The sequence below is a fragment of the Pseudonaja textilis genome, chromosome 8 (assembly GCF_049901715.1).
Source record: "Pseudonaja textilis isolate UNSWEBS1 chromosome 8, rPseTex1.2, whole genome shotgun sequence".
In the NCBI taxonomy this organism is placed as follows: domain Eukaryota; kingdom Metazoa; phylum Chordata; class Lepidosauria; order Squamata; family Elapidae; genus Pseudonaja; species Pseudonaja textilis.
The window spans coordinates 30,850,921-30,860,629 of record NC_141997.1 but is presented as its reverse complement, the minus strand read 5'-3'; the positions used below and the strand labels follow the sequence as shown (position 1 = coordinate 30,860,629).

General features: G+C 37.4%; 1 long non-coding RNA gene across 1 annotated transcript; it reads right to left on the bottom strand.

The window, feature by feature from the left end:
- Positions 1 to 6,823: 6,823 nt before the first annotated feature.
- On the bottom strand, positions 6,824 to 8,963 carry LOC148125163 (uncharacterized). Its single transcript, XR_015744438.1, has 2 exons — positions 8,321 to 8,963; positions 6,824 to 8,234 (listed from the first exon to the last, which is right to left on the bottom strand). It is a non-coding gene; the product is annotated as an uncharacterized LOC148125163 (long non-coding RNA).
- Between the last annotated feature and the right edge of the window lie 746 nt (positions 8,964 to 9,709).

Sequence of the window (9,709 nt, the reverse complement as noted above, 5' to 3'; positions counted from 1 at the left end):
TTGGTAGTACAATTCCCAATTAGGCAAACCAAATCCTCCTCTAATTCTAGCATCTTGCAAAAGTTTTAACTTTATTCTCGCTTTCTTACCTCGCCATATATATTTCAACACAATTTTATTTAAATCTTCAAAGTAATCTTTTCCAAGCCTAATTGGAATTGTTTGGAACAAATATAAAATTCTGGGTAATATATTCGTCTTGATTGTTGAGATTCTCCCTATTAGTGAGAGTTTCCCATTTCGCCAAATCTAGCACTATCTGCTGTTTAAGTTTAATATAATTATTCTCTTTTAGTGTACTGCATCTTGCTGTCAAGTATATCTCCAAGTACTTGATCTTATTCGTGACCTGAACTTTCAATAGGTCTGCCAGTTCTTCCTTTTGTCTTAATAGCATATTCTTTGTCAAAATCTTTGTCTTATCTTTATCTGTTTTCAAACCAGCCACCTTTCCATATGTCTCTATCTTTTCAATCAATTTTGATGCTGTTTCTAAAGGGTCTTCTAAAATGAAAACCAGATCATCCGCAAACGCTTGCAGCTTAAATTCTTCCTTTTTGATTTTCATTCTTTTTATATTCTTTATATTCTTTTCATCTCTAATATTTCTGTTTAACACTTCCAAAGTTAGTACAAACAACAAAGGTGATAGTGGGCACCCTTGTCTTGTTCCTTTTCTTATATTAATAGAGTCTGTCAGCTCTCCCTCTATCATTACCTTTGCCATTTGCTTATAGTATATAGCTTCTATTGCTTGGATCAATTTTCTAGCAAAACCCATCTGTTCCAACAGTAATAACATGAATCGCCAATTCACATTATCAATTGCCTTCTGTGCATCTAGAAATATCAGAACCATTTGTTTTTCAGGATGTGCCTCGTAGTATTCCAAGGTGTCCAAGATTACTCTCATATTGTCTTTAATTTGTCTCTTTGGCAGAAATCCATTTTGATCAGGATGGAAAGAATTATTTAAATATTTTTTAAGTCTTTCTGCCAATATTGAAGCAAAAATTTTATAATCTGCGTTTAGGAGGGAAATAGGTCTATAGTTCTTGATTTGTAATGGATCGGTCTCCTCTTTTGGAACAAGTGTGATATAAGCTTCTGACCATGATTTAGGTATCCTCTTCTTTAACATAACTTCATTCATAACTTCTAGCAATGGAAGATTCAGTGATTCTTGTAATGTTTTGTAAAATTCTGCCGGAAGTCCATCCGGGCCTGGTGTCTTTCCATTATTTTGCACAGACTTTCAAGCAACTTTGCTAATAATTTAGCGGATCCCTTTTTCCATAAATATGAGAAATGTGGAAAATGCATGAGGTAGCAGAGGTCTGAGGAGAGCAGATGCTGTCCATATCTTGATCTGGAAGATATGTCCAGACAGATATTTGGAATCCATATGATGAGCTACAGCACCAGATGCATTTCTACTCCTCATAAATCAGAAGCTTATGATGAGCTCAGGTTCATAAGAAAGCTTCATCAGACCTTTCTCCAAAATGGTATGCAACCCTAAATGGCTCTCTATCATGCTTCCTTTTATTTATTATGTGGGATAAAAATACACCCTTATTTGTTTGAATAACCACGGTCTCCTCAACACAGGTATTCTGGGACATGTTTTGGATCTCAGAAAGAAGTTCATGTGTCTGTCATTGCCCTCTGTGTTCATTCCATGAACAACTGCTTATTTATCCAAACTGTCCCCAAGAAACTAAGAAAAGTCACGCGTATAGTTGAGAGGATTGCATGCCTCGCCATAAAACATTCAGTTTAGACCCTCAGAGAGAGGCTGATCTCAGCTTGGTGTAACTTCAGAAGATTCATTTAGCACGACTTTTTCACATATGCTCCAGCTCCCAAGCTAATTTGCCTTTAAGCAATATATTTTAGTCAGATATGAACTATGTCTAAAAGGTGAGTGATACCCTCCAGGGAAAAGTTAGAGTTATAAATGAATCTCAAAGTCTATGGAGATTCTCAATCATCCAGGTCACAGTTTGTCACAAAGCTGTTTTTTCTTGGGTTTGTTTTTTTCCCCTTTGACAATGTTTTGCTTGCTGTCCCCTATAATTTCTCCAGGCCTTCCCTGTTAAAATAATAGCTCCATTGTAGAAAACTCTGTTTCGTTCTCTGCATCCTCAGTCTGTCTTTGCTCTAACGTGGTGCTTATTGGATGGGAAATAAAACATTTTCAAAGGGGGGGGAAATGGATAATGTTCAGTTGTCTGTTGGAAAAAGCACTTTTGGGAATCTCAAAGTCAGTAAATGACAAAGCAATGCATGAGATTCAGCTTTTCTTTGTAGTTTTTGGCTTGATTAATTGATTACATGCCATCTAGTTGCTGCCAGCTCTTAGTAACCACATCCATAAATTGGGAGGTTTTAGTAATAGATAAAACCATTCACATGTAATTATTTATGCAATATTAAATACTCTTTTTATGATGTTTTTCACATTGTTTAGCATATTCTCCAAGAGCCAGTTTAGGGTAGTGGTTAAAATACCAGGCTAGAAACTAGGAGGCTGTGAATTCTAGTTCCTCTTTATAGACTAAACTAGCCGGATGACTCAGGACTGTCACTATCTCTTGGCCCTAGGAAGAAAGAGGTAATGATGAAACCACTTTTGAAAATGTTGCCAAAAATATTGCAGAAGCTTGTCTAGGTAGTAACTAAGTACCAAAGTCTGATACAAAGGAACCCTCCAAAAGCATATTTTCCAATATTACAGGTTACTGTTTTGCCTTCTCACACAGTGTAAATCATGAACAGTTTCTTAAATCTTTTGAACAGTGGTTTGTTAATTTTTTAGGTAATAGCTAAGACTGCCTGCTTGCTTATCTATAATGCTCAATCCATGCATGCATCCATTCACCTATTCTCTCTCTCTGACTCATTCTCTATGAATCCCAAGAATAAATTAAGTTCTAAATTATTTAACAATTGCAAAAATCTGGTAAAAGAGCTGCATCTAAAAGTTTGCTATTATGTGCATTTCTATTAATAATACTTTTGTCAGATTCCTATGGGGACAGATATAGGTTGCATAGGGGTTATAGCTGGTTCTATAGGTAAAAGAGGAAATGTAATTCCTAGGTGCTTGTCTGAGCTAAGTTTGGTTGAAGTTTCAACTGCTCTCAGATGATGCAATGAAGGGGCTTGTGTTCTGAAAGGGTGTTGGGCAATTCCTATTGTGGCTTAATGGCTTTTGTCCTGTTTTGGATCTTGAGTGAGGGCTAATCCCATCATTCTGCCATTGTTTAGACTTTGCTGCAGGGAGTTTCAAAATATTCTGTCTTGAACAGATTTCTGCCTGCAGTATTTGTTTTTCCTTTGAATAGAGCTATCTAGATACTTGTTTTCCTTAAGTGCTGACATCTGCTGTGGGCTATTAAGGAAGGTGGGTGTTGCTTTCTGCCTCTAAAAAACATGTTTCTCCATTTTTCATTTAGGGAAATATAATATTCTGCCTTTTTAATATTCAGAAATAATTTAATTCTTCTAGGAGAGGGGTGGGTGCTAACTTTCTACAATACTTTTAGAACGGCTACACCTTCTACCTTGTAGTAGCTGTTTCAGTTGTAGTCCTTATCTGTGGAGGACTGTAACTTCATGATAGAAAAAGGATTTGTGTTTATCAGCCAGTTTGCTTCAGAGCCTGATGCCAATTTGGGATTGAGAGGGAATGACTGGACCACATCACACAGTTGGTTGCTGTGCCTAAGGGATTTGACCATTCCTATTCATGCACCTTAACCGCTACACCATGCTCCTCTCCAATGAGTAAATAAGTAAAGTACAGGTCAAGATGATAGTTGTTTGTCCATACAGTCATCAGGTATCAACCTGGCTCAGTGGCACCCAATTAAATAGAAGTTGTGTGATGTATCTGATGGATTTGCCTTCTTATGTGTCTTGTTCTAGTTTGTGTGTTTTTAATTGTTGTTTCCTATTCTATTGTTTTTATATTCTCTGGAGTATTGTGTTGTCATTTGGAGTTGAGCAGCATCAAACTGAGTAAACAAATAAACCAATAAAGTAATTTTTCAAGTGAAAAGAAATCCAGCCTAAAATCTCCCATGCTCAGAACCACAAACAAAACAAAAACTAGAGGAAAATTGCAATTAATTCCACGCATACAATCTTTTTGTTTGTTTGTGTTGCATTCTGTAAATATACAAATAAAATTATTTGTGTTTGTGTAAATATGAATATATTTCTATATTTTATATATTTGTAAATATAATTTTAAAAATTTCAGTCCTTTTTTTAAAATTTAGAGCTATAGAACTAATACAAAAAACCCCTAAATACTTCTGATCATGCTGCCAATTTCTTTTTTCTTGTCCTCCTCCTTCCTTTTAAATAATATACTTTATTGATTTTCTACAAAAATTATAAAAAACAAGAAAAAAGGTGCAAAAGAGCGAAAAAAAATTTTTTTTATACAGCGTAACTTCCAAGTTCTTTTCCTGAAATGTTTATTTTAACAACTACTCAGAAGTTGTGATGCATGCCATAAACCAAACAGGACCTGGCACAGCCAATGTGTTGTCAGTTATAAAGTATTACCATTTGACTCATTGCTTTTGGTGTCAATTTTCAGCAAAAACACAAGCCCAATTTTGTTTCCTGATTTTATTTGTGTGATAAATTAGAAATTCAGGGACCAATCTTTTGTAGCAAAGATAATGAATGATATTGACCATTCTCCCAAGCTGGAAATAAACCTCAAACTTTAGGCACCTTTGAGGTGACTATCTCATCCATTTGCAAACCTTTATGATGCAAATTTAAATGAAATTAGATCATTTTAGTTTTTATCTGTTCTAATCTATGCTGATATTCACAGCACAGTATTGATGACTGAATCTATTTGTGTGTGATTAGAGCCCTTGATATCTGTGCCTGCAAGAAATGATTGTCAGTTGCATTTATCTAATTCACTTCATTTTCCCAATAATGTCATGGTTGCTGTCATGTTGTCATGGCTAGTTAACAGATAAACTATGTCCAGAGACTTTCAGCTTTCTAACTTTTCCAACGCATCTGTGTTTGCATGATTTAACAAAAATGCCTTCAACAATTCTGAAGAAAAAGACCATTAAAAATAATGGTATCATAACCATGTAAAAAGAGATGTGTTTTTCCACATTCACAGCCAACATCTTAACTATTTTGACCTCCCCTTCTGGGATACCCCTCACAGCAGCGACCGTGGAAAGAGCTCCAAGAGATAGATTATCAAAAACAGCATTGTGACATTACATGTTAAGCTCTGAATCTGTTTCTCTGTGTATCGTAACAGATTAACAGAGTTGGAAGGGGCCTTGTAGGTCATTTAGTCCAAACCCCCAGCTCAAGGAGGAGACCTTGGCCTACACCATTTCTGACAAATGGCAGTCCAATCTCTTCTTGAAAGCTTCCAGTGATGAAGCTCCCACAACTTCTGAAGGCAACTGCTGTTCCATGGGTGGATTGCTCTCACTGTCAGAAAATTTCTCCTTATTTCTAGGTTGAATCTTTCCTTGTTCAGTTTCCATCCATTATTCCCTGTCTGGTCTTTAGGTGCTTTGGAAAATAGCCTGACCCCTTCCTCTCTGTGGCAGCCCTTCAAATATTGGAAGACTGCTCTCCTGTCTCCCCTAGTCCTTCTCTTCACGAGACTAGCCATGCCCAGTTCCTGCAACTGTTCATCATATGTTTTAGCCTCCGGTCTCTTAAACATCTTTGTTTAGCTCTTCCCTGCACTCTTTCTAGAATTTCAACAGAAAGGCACAGCTTGCAGTGGTGCAACAGTGATTCCATCAGTTTGATGAAACCAGCAAGATCCTGTGGTAGAAAGTTTCCAAATTACAGCCAATTCTTTATTGAAGGGATTATGGGATGTACCTATTGGCATTGGCTGTATTTCTTAATGTTGGAGCAACTGTACAATGAATGAATGAATGAATGAATGAATACTGTAAATAAATCATGACTCATTTAAAAATCACTTTCCTAGCAAAGAAAATTCTGGTCCCAATGGTCATAAGTCAAAGACTCTATGTAAATAAAAAAAAAATGTGTCACTTTTTAATTACTAAGCCCTATCTGTATATGTATAATGTTGTATATACAATATATATATATATATATACAGAATCTCATCTGCCATCGTCAGGCTTCTGCTGAAATGTAGCTACAACTTTAAAAGCACAGCTACAATGACGTGGGAAAATACTCGAACAAAGCTGAATGCCATACATGTAAGTACCCACGAAAACTTAAGAAAATACACACATACACACACACACACACATATACATACATACATACATACATACATACATACATACATACGCAAAAAAAGACACCCTCTTTTCTGCTGCTTCTGTCTGCTTTCAGCAGGGTATTATTTTGTTAATTCCACTGTGATCTGTTGATAGTCCACTTAAGCTATCAGGAGATACCAGCAAGCGTTTTCTTATTTAAAGAGGGGCCTAGCAATGGTGATGACATACATATGTCTAAATTCTACTCAGATTCCAGGTAAGCTAGGAAAACATCTGTAACTGTCCATTATAAATATTGGCCTATAGGCCATAAGGGAATAGAAAATCACATTTTTGTTTACAATTCAATGTAGTAAAAAAATTTTTTTTACTTCTCAATGTAAAACCCTGTGGTTCTTCAACTCATTTTTCATTTGTTTTAATTAAATTTCATCTTCGTTAATGCCATGCAGAAAAAAAAGAAGAAGAGGTTTTTTTAGAATGAATCTTCCCTAGTCCCATTATGATATTATATGATTTTGTGAGACAGTGGTGGGTTATTTTATTTTGTTTAAAAAAATGTGACAGAACAATAATTATTTTTAAAGGCATTTTGCCATAATTCCTATAGTAAATTGCTGTCTCTTGTCATCTGTTGGCCTGTATGAATATGCAAGAGGATTTTGGATATTTCCCAAACCAACAGAAATGTATCATTAAAAAAAAAAGAATGACACAAATATATAAAATACGATATAAAAGAACCATTTAAAAAACAAAAACAAAATTTCTACTTTTGATGAATGGTTGAAATGACTAATCCTTTGGAAAATTCATGTTTGCATACTATGTTGAATGTGTAGTGCATTTTTTGATTGTATTACTTTTCTGTAATACTTTCTTGAAAAATAGTCTGAAATTAACATGATTTCTTTTCCCCCTAAGGTGAGACAAAGAATAAAATATGTGATTTCTTTGTACTGCTATTCTAAACATAGGATGAAACTCAGTTAAAGCCTTGGCAATCTAATCTAATACAGATAGTCCTCGACTTAGAGCCACAATTGAGCCCAAAAATTCTGTTGTTAAGTGAGACATTTGCTAAGTGAATTTTGCCCCATTTTATGACTTTTCTTGCCACATTTGTTAAGTTAATCACTGCAATTTATAAGTTAGTAACTTGGTTGTTAAGCGAGTCTGGTGTGATGACCCAGGGTGGGATACAAAATCAACAAAGTAACAAAAACAGGTGAAGCCCCTTTAATTCCTTCGACTTGGCTTCAAAGCTCCAAATATCCTTCACTGGAGACAAAAAAACTCCCCCACAAACAGTTACAAAAAGGAGGAAATGCCGTTCAAACGAAAAATACCTATAAATTATAAATAGAAAAAAACCACACAAACCACACTGAAGCAATTAAGGAAACCAGGCAAGATAAGGGCTTGAAGACGTCCACAGATATCTGAATACACACTGGGAAGGATGCCAAACTCAGATAAGAACGAACACACTAGAAATATTTTCACGTTTTGTTTCCAGCACTGCCCATGCACAGTCTGTCCTTTTAAACAGTCCTCACAGCTGCAGTCCATGAAGGGGATCAAGGCCCTTTCCTCCCCCTTAGACCACGCCATTCACATTTCTCCCTAATCGTCTCCTCCCTACGTGCCCTAGGATGAAGAGGGGATGGGCCTGGATCTTCCTCTGACTGCCCAGCCGGCCTCTGCCCTTCCCCAGTTTCCTCCACAACCTCCATACCCACACTTCCACTCCCTGTAGGCTGTTCCTCTTCTCCCTCGGAGTCAGACTCCAACAGGGGCATGACATGTGGCTTCCTCATTGACTTTGCTTGTCAGGTCACAAAAGGGGATCACATGTTCCTGGAATCCGGTGGTGGTCATACATTTGAACCAGTTGCCAAGCATCTGAATTTTGCTCACATGATCCTGTGGATGCCACAAATGTAGCATCTGAAAAACAGTCATAAGTCACATTTTTCCAGTGCCATTGTAACTTTGAACGGTCACGAAACAAACTGTTGTAAGTCGAGAATTACCTGTATAGCTTCTACTGAAGTGGCAAATCACTTCTTAGATGAATTCCAAATTATGGAATATTCGTCATTATTATTTTTCCTTAGGATGAGGTAAAAGGTAAGGGGAACTCATTCATATCACTGCTAGCACAGTAGTCCTGGTTTGCTTTCATCAGTTGTCACCAGCAAATTACCTTGGCAATCCTCCGGTTCAGCGAAGGATATTGAGGTAATCAAAAGGGCTTTTGTTAAATTTGTTCAAATCAAAGGGAAGAGAAAATAGTAGAGGCTCCAAATGAAAAGAGGCAGAAAGACCTCGGTTCTTAATATAGTTTCGGTCTTCCTCAAGGACAGGATATTTATTCCATCAAGGGATTCTTAAGAGGAAGTGGAAAGGATCAGGTTGCGATCCGAGGATCTTGCGATGTGAGCAGTAAGAAATGCTAAGCCAATTGCCCAGTATTATCTTTTGCTAAGCTTTGAAACCTTGAGCAGTAGGAATCCTATTTCCCCGTCGAAGGGAATTCTCGCTTTCCTTTGCCTCCTGAACTCAAGAGAGCCCTTTGTCCTTTATCTCCTTACATTCAGGAGCAGGTATATCTCAGTCGGCTTCCATTTTATTTGCAAAATAAAAAATTGGCAACTGGGGGCTTGCAGCCATTGGTCTTCTGCCAAGGAGAATGAAAAGAGAGAAGGGTGTTAGTTTCATGCCTACTTTGGCCTGGGCTACTGTGTGCCTGCATAAGTTTAAAAGAATCTGCAGTTCAGAGAGCCAAAATCATTCTCAGCTGCCAGTCCCCACTCATGATACTACAGCAATAAAACAGCCCTTGAGAAAATGCCCCTCATTGCAAAAGTATCAACACTCTGTCCTTCTTTAGGCTTTATCACTTCTCAAAAGAAAAACAGAAGAATAAGGCAGTAAACACCTGGCTGCTAGAGAGGCTCAGGCAAATGCATGTAGGGTATATTTAAATGCAAGTAGTGTAGGAAGTTAGCACCCAACCCCTCTCCTAGAAAATTGAAATATCTTAGGAAATATTAAAATGGCAGAATATTTTTTTCCTAAAAAGAGTAGAAAGTCAGAAGCAGAAACTCACCTGAGTGGCAGAAATTCAGCCCCCTCCCACCTTTGCTAATGGGCCATTAAGGCCTAGGCCAGAGTATTCAACATAATAAAGGCCACTACTCATCTTACCACCTGGCCTAGGAAGATTGTATCAGCAAACACTCAGGTGAAGCCATGGGGTCCAAACAAACTCTACAAAGTTAGCTAAGACCGCCCCCCCCCGGCCCCTGGGAGTCTGACAGCCAATGGGATACATTTCTTGCCCTGGAACAGGAAACACTAAGGTGGGGTCCAACCTCAGCATCTTGGCCCCTCCTTCCTTCTCTTTTCCTTCACCTTGG